General features: G+C 43.3%; 1 protein-coding gene across 7 annotated transcripts in view; it reads left to right on the top strand.

The window, feature by feature from the left end:
- SNX10 (sorting nexin 10) overlaps positions 1 to 14,776 on the top strand; it is a 66,572-nt gene that overhangs the window by 19,636 nt on the left and 32,160 nt on the right. The gene's annotated exons all lie outside the window — the stretch shown is intronic.

The following is a 14,776-nucleotide window of genomic DNA, read 5'->3' as shown; positions in this document are numbered from 1 at the left end:
AGATACAATTATTGTTTTCTTACAAAAGAGAGGCTTATTTTGATACCCCAAAAATAGAAAAGACATAATCTAAAAATAAGGCAGAGTACTTTACATAGAAAGATTTTAGCTTTCTAGAAATTCAGTGCATTGTTTTCTTTTTCCCATTTTACTGTGGACTGTTAAAAATTTGGTCATGGACCTAAATGCCATTTAGAGACCCCTGTTATTTATTTCAGACTGCTAGAGGTTTTCTTTTTTTATATTTTGGTGGAGAGAACTACAAAGCAAAAATTTAATTCCTTTAATCCAGGTAATATTGTATATTGGTGTTGATGTGTTCTTGGATGAACATTTTATTTCATTAATTTCATTATTTGTGCATAATAGTAGTGGTTGATCATTTTGTAGAACAACACAAAGGGGTTAATCAGTTCAGTTCACTCGCTTAGTCATGTCCGACTCTTTGCAACCCCATGAATCACAGCACGCCAGGCCTCCCTGTCTATCACCAACTCCCGGAGTTCACTCAGACTCACGTCCATCGAGTCCGTGATGCCATCCAGCCATCTCATCCTCTGTCGTCCCCTTCTTCTCCTGCCCCCAATCCCTCCCAACATCAGAGTCTTTTCCAATGAGTCAACTCTTCGCATGAGGTGGCCAAAGTACTGGAGTTTCAGCTTTAGCATCATTCCTTCCAAAGAAATCCCAGGGTTGATCTCCTTCAGAATGGACTGGTTGGATCTCCTTGCAGTCCAAAGGACTCTCAAGAGTCTTCTCCAACACCACAGTTCAAAAGCATCAATTCTTTGGCACTCAGCTTTCTTCACAGTCCAACTCTCACATCCATACATGACCACAGGAAAAACCATAGCCTTGACTAGACGGACCTTTGTTGGCAAAGTAATGTCTCTGCTTTTGAATATGCTATCTAGGTTGGTCATAACTTTTCTTCCAAGGAGTAAGCGTCTTTTAATTTTATGGCTGCAGTCATCATCTGCAGTGATTTTGGAGCCCCCAAAAATAAAGTCTGACACTGTTTCCCCATCTATTTCCCATGAAGTGATGGGACCAGATGGCATGATATTAGTTTTCTGAATGTTGAGCTTTAAACCAACTTTTTCACTCTCCTCTTTCACTTTCATCAAGAGGCTTTTATGTTCTTCTTCACTTTCTGCCATAAAGGTGGTGTCATCTGCATATCTGAGGTTATTGATATTTCTCCTGGCAATCTTGATTGCAGCTTGTGCTTCTTCCAGCCCAACGTTTCTCATGATGTACTCTGCATATAAGTTAAATAAGCAGGATGAGAATATACAGCCTTGACATACTCCTTTTCCTATTTGGAACCAGTCTGTTGTTCCATGTTCAGTTCTAACTGTTGCTTCCTGACCTGCATACAGGTTTCTCAAGAGGCAGGTGAGGTGGTCTGGTATCCGCATCTCTTTCAGAATGTTAGTACTTTTCAGATTGAATGGGTACCTGTTCTCATGGTGACTCTCTGACCAGTGTCATTTATTCCTTCTAGTTATATGCTGTCCATCTGCTATTATGAGGTGGCTCTGGGGTGCAGCAGTGAACTAGCCAGAGTCTCTGCCCTCTTGGAGCCCACATCACAGGGACAGATACACCTATAAACAAATAACATAGACTCAGATTGTGTTGAGTGCCGTAAGGAAAATAAAGTAGTGTAATTGAAAAGAGAATGACTTTGGGAGGAAACTTTTAGTTAAGGTGTTGCAGCAGAGATGACTCTGGTGACATTTGAGCTGAGGACACAATCAGAAAAGATTTAGAGAAAAATGTTTTAGAAAGAGGGACTAGTAGGTATAGAAGCCCTGAGATGGAATAAGAGATGGAGAGAAGGGCAGAGAGTAAAGCAGAGAGTAGAAGTAGGTAAAGTAGGACTGTAGGCTGGGATCAGACCACAGGGTCTGTAAGTCGGTGGGGAGCGGGGAGGCTTTTAAGTCATGGTCAGAGATTTGGAGTTTATTCTCACTGCAGTGGCCAGTGTTGGTGGACTTGAGGCAGAAGAGGCATTTGATCTGAATTTTGTATTGAGAGGTTCATTCTGCGTGTGTGGAGCATGGGTTGTATGGGCACAAATGGAAAAGTCACACAGGCATGCTGGAATTGAATCCAGCAAGCCCTTAATCAGGGAAGAATGCAGAAATTGCTTGGTCTAGAGGGAAAGAGGGGACTCCCCTGTTCATAAAAATGGAGTTAGTGAAATTCCTCCTAATTACTAATTTTTTTGACTCTTCCTCACTTAGGTTGAAATTTCTCTCGAGATTTATACACTGGTCCTCTAGGTGAAGGTGAAGGTGAAGTTGCTCAGTCGTGTCCGACTCTTTGTGACCCCGTGGACTGTAGGCCACCAGGCTCCTCCATCCATGGGAGTCTCCAGGCAAGAATACTGGAGTGGGTTGCCATTTCCTTCTCCAGGGGATCTTCCCGACCCAGGGATCGAACCCAGGTCTCCCACATTGCAGGCAGACACTTCAACCTCTGAGCCAAGTACCCCACAAATTCATTTCCTTTAAAGCTATCTTGCAGCCACCTAAATGTTCAACAGTAGAAGGTAACATTTACTCAGTGGAATGCTGTGACTTAACTATCTAGGAACATAGAATGCTATTTTTGTTGTAATAAAAATTGAAGAAAAGATCTAGGTTTGTGAAAACACTTCATTATGATGATAAAAAAATATGCACGTAAGAAAAAGTCAGCAAAGAAATATACCAAAACTGTGATGATTCTTTTGAACAGTGGATTATGCTAGGATGACCAGAAATAACTTACCATTTAAACCACAATGCTTTTGAGCACTCTTAAAATGTGTGTATGTGTGTGCGTGCTATTAATAATTACAGAGTGACCCGTATAAGCCAGTACTGATTTGACTAACCCAGGCCATATGGTCATCCTAAGTATGGGTGGTAATTTTACTTCTCTGTTTTTCAAACTTCCTGAATTATACCACTTTAAATTTAATTTGAACTAAAAAATGCAAAATAGTTCTTTTGCTTTAGAATATTTACTTTCAGAGGTCAGAGGGCATTCCTTTGGGCTATCTTACTTAGTCTGTCCTCCTGACCATGGGGAAGGACCATCTTGGTCTCTTTCAAGCTGGGAGGCTTTGATCATTTTCCCCCCTGAGATTTTCAAGAAAGAAGGAACTAGAATAGCACTTGCAGATTTCAAGATGACCTTTTCCTGTGGTTGATGGATTATGACCACAGTAGGCTCAAAAATGACCCAAGGACTTGTTTGGATTATTTGGTGGACCTGGTCTTCTTCTTTTTTTTTTTTAATTTCCCAAAGAAGTTTTCAAATTAAAAGTTAGTTTTAGGGATCTGCCTTTTCATTTTTTTCTGCTAAAGTGTTCCTAACAGAAATTTGTATTTGACAGACTTGTGTATAACCTCATAGTAGTGAGGTGTAACGGCTTCCCTGGTAGCTCAGCTGGTAGAGAATCCGTCTGCAATGCAGGAGACTCCGGTTCGATTCCTGGGTCAAGAAGATCCCCTGGAGGAGGGTATGGCAACTCACTGCAGTATTCTTGCCTGGAGAATCCCATGGACAGTGGAGCTTGGTGGGCTACAGTCCATGGGGTCACAAATAGTTGGATACAACTGAGCGACTAAGTACAGCACAGCACAATGAGGTGTAAAGGTGACAATGTATTGGACACTTACAGTACCAGGAAAAAAATCAGAGAGGACTTTTAAAAATAGGGTAATCTTTTCAAACTAAATATGTGTTAGAATCAGTGCCACAGCTTCCCTGGTGGCTCAGTGGTAAAGAATCTGCCTGAGAATGTAGGAGACATGGGTTTGATTCCTGATCCAGGAAGATTCGGCATGCCGTGGAACAACTAAGCCTGTGTGCCACAACTACTGAGACTGTGCTCTAGAGCCTGGGAACTGCAGCTGCTGAAGCCTGCATGCCCTAGAGCCCGTGCTCCACCGCAGGAAAAGCCACCACAGGGAGAAGCCCACGCAATTCAGCTAGAGTAGCCCCTGCTCTCTGCAACTAGAGAAGAGCCCACACGGCAATGAAGACCCAGTGCAGCCAAAAACAAATAAATAAAATTATCTTAAATAATTAAAAAAATCAATGCCAAGGGATCATGGCACTGATATTATCTCCATGGAATATGGGGGAGTTAACGGTAAAACCTTGAACCAGTCAGTTATTCCTTTGCCTTTTCCACGTTCAGATGCAAGAAAACGAAACACCTTGGTTAAGGAAACGGTGAATGTGTTCCTCCAACTGCTGACTACCTTGTGGAGGAGGGAGGAACCTGATCAGACAAGTCAGGCCAATGGCCTGGACCAGGTGATAGGAAGCTGCCTGTCTAGTCCCACCTTTCCCTGGAGTCCCACTTTCCACCACCTCTTGATCCCAGCCACAATGAGTCACTTCCTGTTCTCCAAAGTTTTTTGTAACTTCTTGCTTCTCTGGGTAATCAGACCACTCCTCCCACCTGGAACCCACCTCTGGCATCTCACCTCCATCATTAGGGCAACATGGACATGGCAGCAAGACCACCTGGGCTCAAATCTCAATTCTTTTGCTTAGTAGCTGTATGACCTTTGACAAATTACTTGTTACCTTCTTGGTACTTATGTTTTCTTAAGTCTAAAATGGCGCTAATATTCACATCTACCTCATAGAATTTTTTGTGAGGATACATGTAAAGTGCTGAGCACAGTGACCGTTGGCAGAAGGACTCTCTGGGTGTTGATTATTATCATTATCTTTTGGAGTCTGGCCCGTCCTTTAAGCCTGTGCCCATTAACCAACATGGGATTTAGGGACTGCAGACCTAGGTTTGAGTCTGAGCCCTGCCCCTATGTGTTGGATGGCCTTGGGTAGTTATCTTTCAGTAACTTCTTTGAATGCCGATTTCCCCATCTGGAGCACAGTATATCACATGGTTTCTGGGTGAGTCATGTGTGAAGCATATATGAAGTGCCCAGTTTCATCCTTGACACCTGGAAGACAATCTCTATATTTTCCGTCCCTCCCACGCTATAACACTATGTCACCTGACACCTTGTACCTGCTTGGCTGCATTTCTTCCACTAGATTATATCTTTTTTAGTTTTCTTTGTTTCTACACGGCATTCATTGATTCTTTTGTTTGATTTCCTCACTCATCTGTTCACTCAATCGTTTTCTTTATTTTTGCATTCTCTTTCATTTGTTCAAAAATCGTTTATAAGCACTTGCTAAGGGTGACCGGCCCAGGAATCTACCATTGTTCCAGCTCGAGTCCAGGATAGAAATGTCGAGAGCCTGAATTAGGCTAGAGACATTGGAGGCTGTGAGCAGGGAATGGGCTTTAGAGAGAAAGGATGGTCAGGGCTTGTTGACCAGCTGGATTTGTAAAGTAAGGGAAAGGAAGCAATCAAAGATGGTGTCTGGGATTCTTGCTTGAGTCAGTGTGTGGATACTGACACCATTAACTAAGACAGATGGCATAAGAGGAGGGAGAACTGGCTGTCTTCTGGGGGCGGGCAGGAAGAGGTGGCATGCGACAGCCAGCCTGGATGGGACACAGTCAGTTTGAGGTGCCTGGAGGATGTCTGGATGGGGATGTGCACAAGGAGGTTCTGATTGTGGCCTCCTTTGGGTGTGAGATGGGGGTGGTGACTGAGACAGAGAACGGGTGTGGAGCAGCAGAGACGAGGCTGTGGTGACCCTTTCGGAATTGCCCTGATTAAAGCGGAAGGTGAGTGTGAGTCTGTGGCTTCTGCTGGGAAGCCATGCATAGTGCCTCACCACAAAAACTGCTCAGGTCCCCCACCAAGCACAGGCCACTCACCATCTGCAAGTTAAGACCAGCCTCTGGTGTCAGTGTGGAGGTGGGGAGAAGAACACCCTCTTCCCCACCAGGACCTCACTCATCACCTGCAGGGCCTGAGCTACCGTGAGTGTCTGCCTTCTTCCCCTGAAGCATGTCTCGCAGAACCTTTCTCTTAAAAAAACAAAAAACAAAAAACAAACAACTTTATTTATTTATTTTAAAATGCATTTATTTGTTTTGGCTGTACTCTGCAGCATGTGGGATCTTAGTTTCTTGATTAGGGATTGAATATGTGCACCCTGCATTGGGAGCGCAGACCACCAAGAAGTCTTGAACCTTTCTTGAATAGATAGATGCCGTGGTCCTTTTCTCCTCGCAGCCGTGGGTCATTGCTTACTCTCTTGTCCAGTTGGATATGCACAAAGGGGGAAGCACACCAACAGCCTCTCATACCTCCCTCTGCTGCTGCTCTGTGTCTGGGCCACCACCACCTGTGAGCTGTACCACGTCAGTAGCCTCCCAACAGACCTCCCTGCTTCTGTTCTGGCCCCTGATAGTCTGTAAGTCAGATTCTGTCTCTCACCTGCTGGAAATGCCCGCAGGCTGTCCAGATTCTTCACTGAGGTCCACAGGGCGCCTGCCTCCCTTTCTGAGCCCCTCTCTGTCTTCCACCAGCTCCATCCCCATGGCTTCCTTAGCTCCAGGTAAGCCAGGCTTGCTCTGCCTTGGGACTTTGGCACAAGGTGATTGCTCCTCCTGGAGTGTTTAAAAATTGAAGTACAGTTGATGCACAATGTTATATGTTACAAGTATACAATGTAGATTCACAATTTTTAAAAGCTGCTGCTGCTAAGTCGCTTCAGTCGTGGCTGACTCTGTGTGACCCCAGAGATGGCAGCCCACCAGGCTCCCCCATCCCTAGGATTCTGCAGGCAAGAACACTGGAGTGGGTTGCCATTTCCTTCTCCAATGCATGAAAGTGAAAGTGAAGTTGCTCAGTCGTGTCGTGACCCCATAGACTGCAGCCTACCAGGCTCCTCCGCCCATGGGATTTTCCAGGCAAGATTACTGGAGTGGGTTGCCATTGCCTTCTCCTATGCTCCATTTATAGTTATTATAAAACATTGATTATATTGCCTATGTTGTACAATATATCCTTGTGGCTTATTTATTTTGTACCTAATAGTTTGTACCTCTGAATCCTCTACTCCTATCCTGACCTTCTCCCTTTCCCCTCTCTAGTGGTAACCATTAATTTGTTCTTTATATCTGTGATTGTTTCTTTTTTGTTATTTTCACCATGCTGTGCTAAGTCACTTCAGTTGACTCTGACTCTGCGACTCTGTGGACCGTAGCCTGCCAGGCTCCTCTGTCCGTGGGATTCACTAGGCAAGAATACTGGAGTGAGTTGCCATTTCCTTGTCCAGGGGATCTTCCTGACCCACGGGTTGAACCCAGTCTTATGTCTCCTGCATTGGCAGGAGGGTTCTTTGCCGCTAGCGCCACCTGGAAAGTCTGTTATATTCACTGGTTTTGTATTTTTTAGATTCTGTGTATAAGTGATATCATACAGTATTTGTCTTTCTCAGACAAATTGTTTCATTAGCATAATATCCTCTGAATCCATCCATGTTTTGCAAATGGCAAACTTTCATTCTTTTTTATGGATGAGTTGTCCATTTATTGGATAACGCTCCTTCTTCTCCCACTCTGATGTAAGTAAACCCAGGACCTGGTCATTTTCCCATCTCTGATGTCTACCGCAGTGCCGGGTCTTTCCTAGACTGATGGACTAGCCAGGCCTTCCCCTCTACACTGGGGTGAGAGGAACCCGAGCTTGCTTGTTGGGGAAGAAGGGACTAGTGAAAAGAAAGAAGCTGGAGTTATTAAGGAGGTAGGATAATTGATGGACTGATGTATTGAGGAAGGTAGGGAAGATAAGATCGTGAAGACAGGGAAGAGTTTTATGTTTTGTGTTTTTTGAGACTAAGGGAAGTGGGTGAATGTATGGGTAGATTTCAAGGTAGCAGAGGACCAAGATGAAGAGTATAAACCTGATGGTCTTACTGTTTGATGAAGTGGGAGTAGACCAGGAGGAGGAGGAGGCTGCTGGATGAGATATAATGGTCTGAAGCTGCTGGATGAGCGGAGGGGCTCCTGAACCCTGGAGGATCCCACCTAGGCTGGAACTCAGAACCTGGAGATGGAGCCTGTCACAGAAATGACTGGATTTTTCTTTGACAGTGAACAGGACAAGAGAGAAGTGGAGGAGACAGAGGCTATGTTGATCCGTGTTTGGGGGACTGGTAGATAAAAGGGGCTGTGTGTCAATGGAACAGGAAAATAAGGATGCTGGAGGGGAGAAAACTTGAATGGTAAGGAAGTGAAGTCTGGAGCAGGAATAAGAGGGTAGGATCAAAACTTCTGGTGGCTTTCCATTCAAGAGGAAGAGCAAATTGTATGACAGTGAGAAAGTGAGAAAAGGAAGGGTTGGCTGTGGTGGTCAGAGGAGGCTTTTAGTGTTCTGTTTCAAAGAACAGTTCCTGGTTGGGATGCGGCCACATGATTGATAAATTATTGATAAACAAAGGATTAGGTTACAGGAATGAAGAGGAACAGGCTAATAGGGTGAGACCAGGGACCGTTAGGTCATGCTGTGAATGAGGTCCTCCTTGGAGGGATCAGGAAAAAGTGGCGGGGAACACACGGAGGAGGCCTCTAAAAATGAAGAGATGAGGAGCAGGAGTCTGGGGAGAAGGAACTGATGCTGGGAGGTGAGGAGAAGGGAGTTGGATCCCATGCCTAGGTTCTGGGTGCTTCTTGGCAGTTATTGTCTGGAGATGACAATGACCAGGGGAATTTGGTTTCTCCTTATCTTGAGAAATGGGAGTGCTGAGGACATGAGCAGCCTCAGCCTGGGAGGGTTACAGGGAAGAGGAGAGTGGAGAAGCCAGGACTAAGCTCAGCTAAAGCTGCTGAGATAATGCAGGTGTGAGACATTTGCTGGCTTGGGATTGAGGGTTCCTAGGGCATGGTGGAAGACAGGGTTAGAAGAAGAGATGGCAAAGGTGGGAGGGAGTCAGAACCAGGTAGGGATGAGGCAGCCACAAGGGCTGGGAGAGATGGTGCCTGCAGGGTTTTTCTCTTGGCAGATGTGGTTTGCAGGATGATTGACACTAGGGGTATGAATGAAGGGTTTTAGATAGTACTCTACTTTTTTTTTTTTTTAATAGCTTTGCCGTGGTATCTGCATACTGTACAATTTCCCAATTAAAATATACAATTCAGTGGTTTTTAGTGTCTTCATAGATAGGTGCAGCCATCACCACAGTCAATTTTAGAATATTTTCATTACTTCATTTCATTGTCCTTTAGCTATCACCCTTTGTAACCCCCATCTCCATTCTTTCACCCACTGTCCCCCGCCCCAAGCCTTAAGCAACCCCAAATCTCTTTTCTGTCTTTATAAAGTTCCCTATTCTGGATTTTCATGTGAATGGAAGTTGCATAATATGTGGACTTTTGTGACTGGCTTCTTTTCACTTCCTATGATGTTTCCAAGGTTTTTCTCTGTTGTAGCTGTGTCAGTATTTCATTCTTTTTTATTGTCAGATAATATTCCCTCATATAGATACACCACTTACATAGATACACCACACTTTGCTTACCCATTTGTCCATTACCGGACATTTGGGTTGTTTACACTTTTTCACTGTTAACGAATAATGCTGATATTTATATACCAGTTTCTCTGTGGACATTTGTGTCATTTTTCTTAAGTATATACCTAAAATGCAATTGCTGGGTCAAATGGTAACTCTGTTTAATTGTTTGAGAAAATACGAGTGTTTTCCTAAGGGGCTGTACCATTTTATATTTCCACCAGCAATATATGACAGTTCCAATTTCTCCACATCCTTGCCAACATTTGTTATTGTCTGACTTTTTTATTCTAGCCAGCCTAATGGAACTGAAGTGGTATCTCACTGTGGTTTTGATTTGCTTTCCCCAGTGATTATTGACATCTAGCATCTTTTCATGTGTTTATTGTCCATTTGTGTATCTTCCTTGGAGGAATGTCTATTCAGGATCCTTTACCCATTTTTAAAGTAAGTCTTTTTAGTATTTTTTTACAGCTTTATTGAGGTACATTTGACAAATTTTTAAAGTGTACAATACAGTGGTATATGTATACATTGTGAAAGGATTCCCCCATTGAGTTAATTAACACACCCATCATCTCACTTATTTACCTTTAATTTTTTGGTGAGAACATATAAATTCTATTCTCTTAGAAAATTTCATTTATACCATGACTGTTTTACTTTAGATCCTTAAGTCTTTTTATTACTGAGTTGTAAGAGTTCTTTATATATTCTGAATACAAGTTCCTTATCAGATGAATGACGTGCAGATATTTTTTCATTCTGTGCTTTGACTTTCACTTTCTTGACGGTATCCTTTGAAGCACAAAACTTTAATTTTCATGAAGTCTGTTTTTTCTTTTGTTGCTCATACTTTTGGTATTATATCTAAGAATCCTTTGCTAAATCTGAGGCCATGAATATATTTACCTGTTTTCATTTAGAGTTCATAGTTTTTGCTCTTAACACTTGGGTCTTTGGTCCATTTTGAATTAGCTTTTATATATAGCATAATGTAGGGGTCCAACTTAATTCTTGGCTAGCCTCTTGTCCCAGGAGTACTTATGAAAAAGGCTGTTCTTTCCCCACTGAATGGTTTTGGCACCCTTTATGTAATCAGTTGATCATAGAGGTAAGGGTTTATTTCTGGACTCTCAGTTCTATTCTGTGGATCTATTTGTTTATTCTTGTACCAGTTCCACACTGTCTTGAGTACTATTGCTTTGTAACAAGTTTTGAAATCAGGAAATAAGAGTCCTCCTACTTTTTCTTCTTTTTCAGGGTTGTTTTGGCTGTTCTGGGTTCCTTGCAATTAGATAGGAATTTTAGAATTGCTTTGTCAGTTTTTAGCAAGAATTTATCTGGGATTCTGATATAGATTGTGCTGAATTTGTCAAATAGTTTGGGGGAGAATTGACATATTAACAATATGAAGTTTTCCAATCCATGAACATGGGATGTTTTTCCATTTGTTTAGATCTTTAATTTCTTTGAATAGTGTGTTGAGTTTTCAGACTGTGTTTTGCACTTTTGATACATTTAATCCTAGGCATTTTATTCTTTTTTTAAAAAACATATTTATTTATTTGCCTGTGCTAGGTCTTAGTTGCAGCACAAAGGATCCCAGGTCCCCTACATTGGGGAGTACAGAGTCTTAGCCACTGGACCTCCAGATATTTTTTCTTTTGATGCTACCATCAGGTAGTATTTTGATGGGAAGTCCTCTTATCAAGTGAAGGGGTAGGGTGAGTGGAGAGTTGAAAGAATGCCTCTCCAATTGTTGACAGGAGAAAAGAGCAGGGCATCTTCTATTCTTCTTCAGGAGGCTGTGTGCCTAGGTCTTTCATGGTCCTGTGGCAGGGCGCTGAGGGATACATCAGACTGGAAAGAACTCCATATAACCAAGAGTGCATGGTTTTGTGCTGTGGGGGATGGGAGTGAGTAGGTGAAGATTGATCGCTCTTGGTTAATAGAAATGCAATCCAATTGGACTCACATTAAATATTTAAATTACTAATACCCCTCCCCCAACTTCTGAGATTTATCAGCTTTTTCTACAAGGGGAAAATGAGTAGACCAGATGAATCACTAATTAGGAGAAACTTGGTAGCATTAAAGAGGAAGGAGACTGTTCGGGAAGTGTGAAAAATATTTTCGGATTTGATCTGGGAAGTTTGGGTTGTTTTGAGGAGAGAGGATGTCACAGCACATGTTAGGAAGTCCAGTATTGCCTGCTTGTCTGCTCTAGTGGTCACCTCCTCTCTCCTTCATCTGCTTTTTATGACTTTCCCCCTTGAACTCTGTTTATCCTGGTTGTATTTTGCTATCCCTCAGTAACTCTCCTTAGCATGTGTATGAAGGGAAGGAGAGGTCATGCACATGCTTGTGTCTGGAGCATCCGTAAGTCAAAGGTAGCACTTATCCTAAAGGCCTCCAAAATAGTTGTGAGGCTAAAATATTATACGTATGTATATATTTTTTCTTGTTTCTGGATTTCAGACCCTACGTTTGCCCTGAAACTGAAACTGAAGTCGCTCAGTCGTGTCCGACTCTGCGATCCCATGGGCTGTAGCCTACCAGGCTCCTCAGTCCATGGAATTTTCCAGGCAAGAGTACTGGAGTTATGACCATAATTGGAACCCATTGTAGAGATGTCTTAGAGATTAGCAATTTAGTATTTCATTATTTTATGTATTATGAACCAGTAATTTTTTTAGACTGCTCATTCTCTTTAGACTCATTAGGAAAGACTCTGATGCTGGGAAAGATTGAGGGCAGAAGGAGAAGGGGGTGACAGAGGATGAGATGGTTGGATGGCATCACCAACTCAATGGGCCTGAGTTTGAGTAAGTTCTGGGAGACGGTGAAGGACAGGGAAGCCTAGCGTGCTGCAGTCCATGGGGTCGCAAAGAGTTGGACATGACTTAGTGCCTGAACAACAGCCACCCTCTTTAATATATTTGTGAGTATTTGCGTGATAAATGCTGGGAAAATTTAATGGTAATTTTGTCTTTCCAGACAAAAAAATGATAATTTTTGTCTTTAACTGAATTTCATATTTCATCTTATTTTTCCATTTGAGTTTTGCCTTTATAAAGCTCTAAGAAGAGCAACATGCGTCTGGTTTACGGATGGTTCTGCACACCTTGCTGGCCCTTCTCAAAAGTGCATGGGCGCCCCGCTTCTGTCCATTCTCATGTTTTGGCGCAGCTCTTTTTTCTTTTTTGTTGAGCTCTTTTGGTTACATGAATTGCTATCTCCCTCAAGGTCGACCAAGAGGCTGTCTATCGTAAGGGTGCTGTGCGCGGGAGCCGGAGGCCCTGGGCACTTGAGCCCCTGGGGAAGTAAGACCTGCGAGTCATGGTGCCGGTGCAGGCAGCCGCGTGCACGTCAGCAGCTGAAGTTGGCTTCTGCAAACCCAGCTTTTCTGGTGGCCAGTTTCTTTACTATCTCAAGAGATCTTTTATCTGCATCATGACTTCTTTTCAAGTATAAGCTCTGGTCTGCAGAACTCCAGTTAAAGCACTGTTATCTTTCCATTTTCTCACCATCATTTCCTAGCTTCAGGACCCAGAGAGCTGCCAAGTCTTGGTGTTTCCTACTGCAGATGCTGAGAGGAAACCGGTGCCAGCCCTCCCTGCCTTCCACGCCAGGCCACGCCTCTGGCACCTGGCTACCCTAGGGATGGGCTTCTCTGGAGTCCAATGCCCATCCCTGAGGCTGTTTTCTGTGTCTGAGGAGGGCCCCCCAGGTGATAGGAAACAGGGTACCTGTAGAGCCACCCCCTGCAGCAAGACCCTGGCCAAGAACTTCCCCCAGAGGAGGGGAGGACTGTGCCCTCCACCCCTATCCCCACCTGCAGTCCCCACTGCAGACCTGCAAAGGACATAGGTGCCAACAAGAGTTGCTCTGGGGAAAACTGGCACTGAATTAAACCTTGAATTTTAAATAACCCCACTGATGGTAAATCCTTAAATAGATGAAAATAAGAAGTCAGTGATTTTTTTTCTCTTTTTTTGAATAGAAAGCTTGCTGAACATTGTGGGAGGAAATGAAACAAACACAAAAAGTGAAATTAACTGAGCTGTTCCCCCTCCCCCCCCACAAAGGGAGAGTAAGAAAAGTCATCAAATACATTGCTTTATTTTCTTTTTAAAAGTATATAATTTTCCTTTCCCCCCCCCCACTTTATCGGTGTGTCACGTGTTGTAAAGGTAGCATCTCTTCCTACATTTGAATCTGCTATTTATTTAACATGAAGTAAAAACTTCTGTAATTTGTGTTTGAGTCATTATTTCTTCTGTAGAATAACAAAAATGCAACCAAGTATTGATAGATTTTACGGATCTAATTTGCATATTGAACGACTCATGAATCTGTCAGATTCCACCCAGCAAGCAGAGAGGGGCTCCAGAGGCTTGCAGAGAGGGAGAGGTTTTCAGAGGCAAGACAAAGAAGCCGCAAACAAACAAAAGGATCATTTCTGGCTTAGGTAACCTCCCTGGGGGGACAGATGGGGATTACCTCATCTTCCTTTGGGGGATCGAAAGAGCGGCCTCATTGGTGCTGACTAGAAAATTCCACACTGATTAGGATTGCACTCTTGGGAAAGGTTGTAACGGCAGTGCGTGCTGAGTCTCTTCAGTCGTGTCAGACTCTTTTCAACCCCATGGACTGTACCCCACCAGGCTCCTCTGTCCATGGAATTCTCTAGGCAAGAATATTGGAGTGGGTTGCCATTTACTCCTTCAGGGGATCTTCCCGACCCAGGGATCAAACCCAAGTCTTCTGTGTCTCCTGCGTTGGCAGGTGGGTTTTTTACCACTAGCACCACCTGGGCAGCCTTGTAATGGCAGACGGGTTAGGAATTAAGTCTTGGTTTGAGCACAAGTAACTCTATGTTGGGCCTGTCATCTCTTTTTTTTAACACTTCTGATAGAATTATGGTGTCTATTTTTAAATGACTATTACTTCATAAAGTGTAAAATTATGGAAAAATTCAAACAATATGGAAGTGTATCAGTGGAAAATAAAGCTCTTTGCCCCCTAACTGCACCCCTATCCCACTATCCAGGTTCAAAATATTAAAGCTTGACCATGTGTTCTCTGTGATGTTTTGGGACAGGTTTAAACTTCTTAGCTTCCTATTTTTACAGTTTGACTTGGTCTTTAGCTTCTCAGGGTAGCCAATGCCCCATGGGAATTGCAGAGTACCTCTGCCTTGGCTGGGAGAGGTTGGAAAACTCAAACCCTTTGGAGAGAATTAAATTAAGACCCAAACTTTGAACCATTTGTCTACATCACACAGTTATGAAGGCAGCCTTGGGCAATGAGAAGA

Source organism: Ovis canadensis, chromosome 4, assembly GCF_042477335.2.
Source record: "Ovis canadensis isolate MfBH-ARS-UI-01 breed Bighorn chromosome 4, ARS-UI_OviCan_v2, whole genome shotgun sequence".
NCBI classification, from domain to species: Eukaryota; Metazoa; Chordata; class Mammalia; order Artiodactyla; family Bovidae; genus Ovis; species Ovis canadensis.
This window is presented reverse-complemented; position numbering and strand designations above follow the sequence as displayed.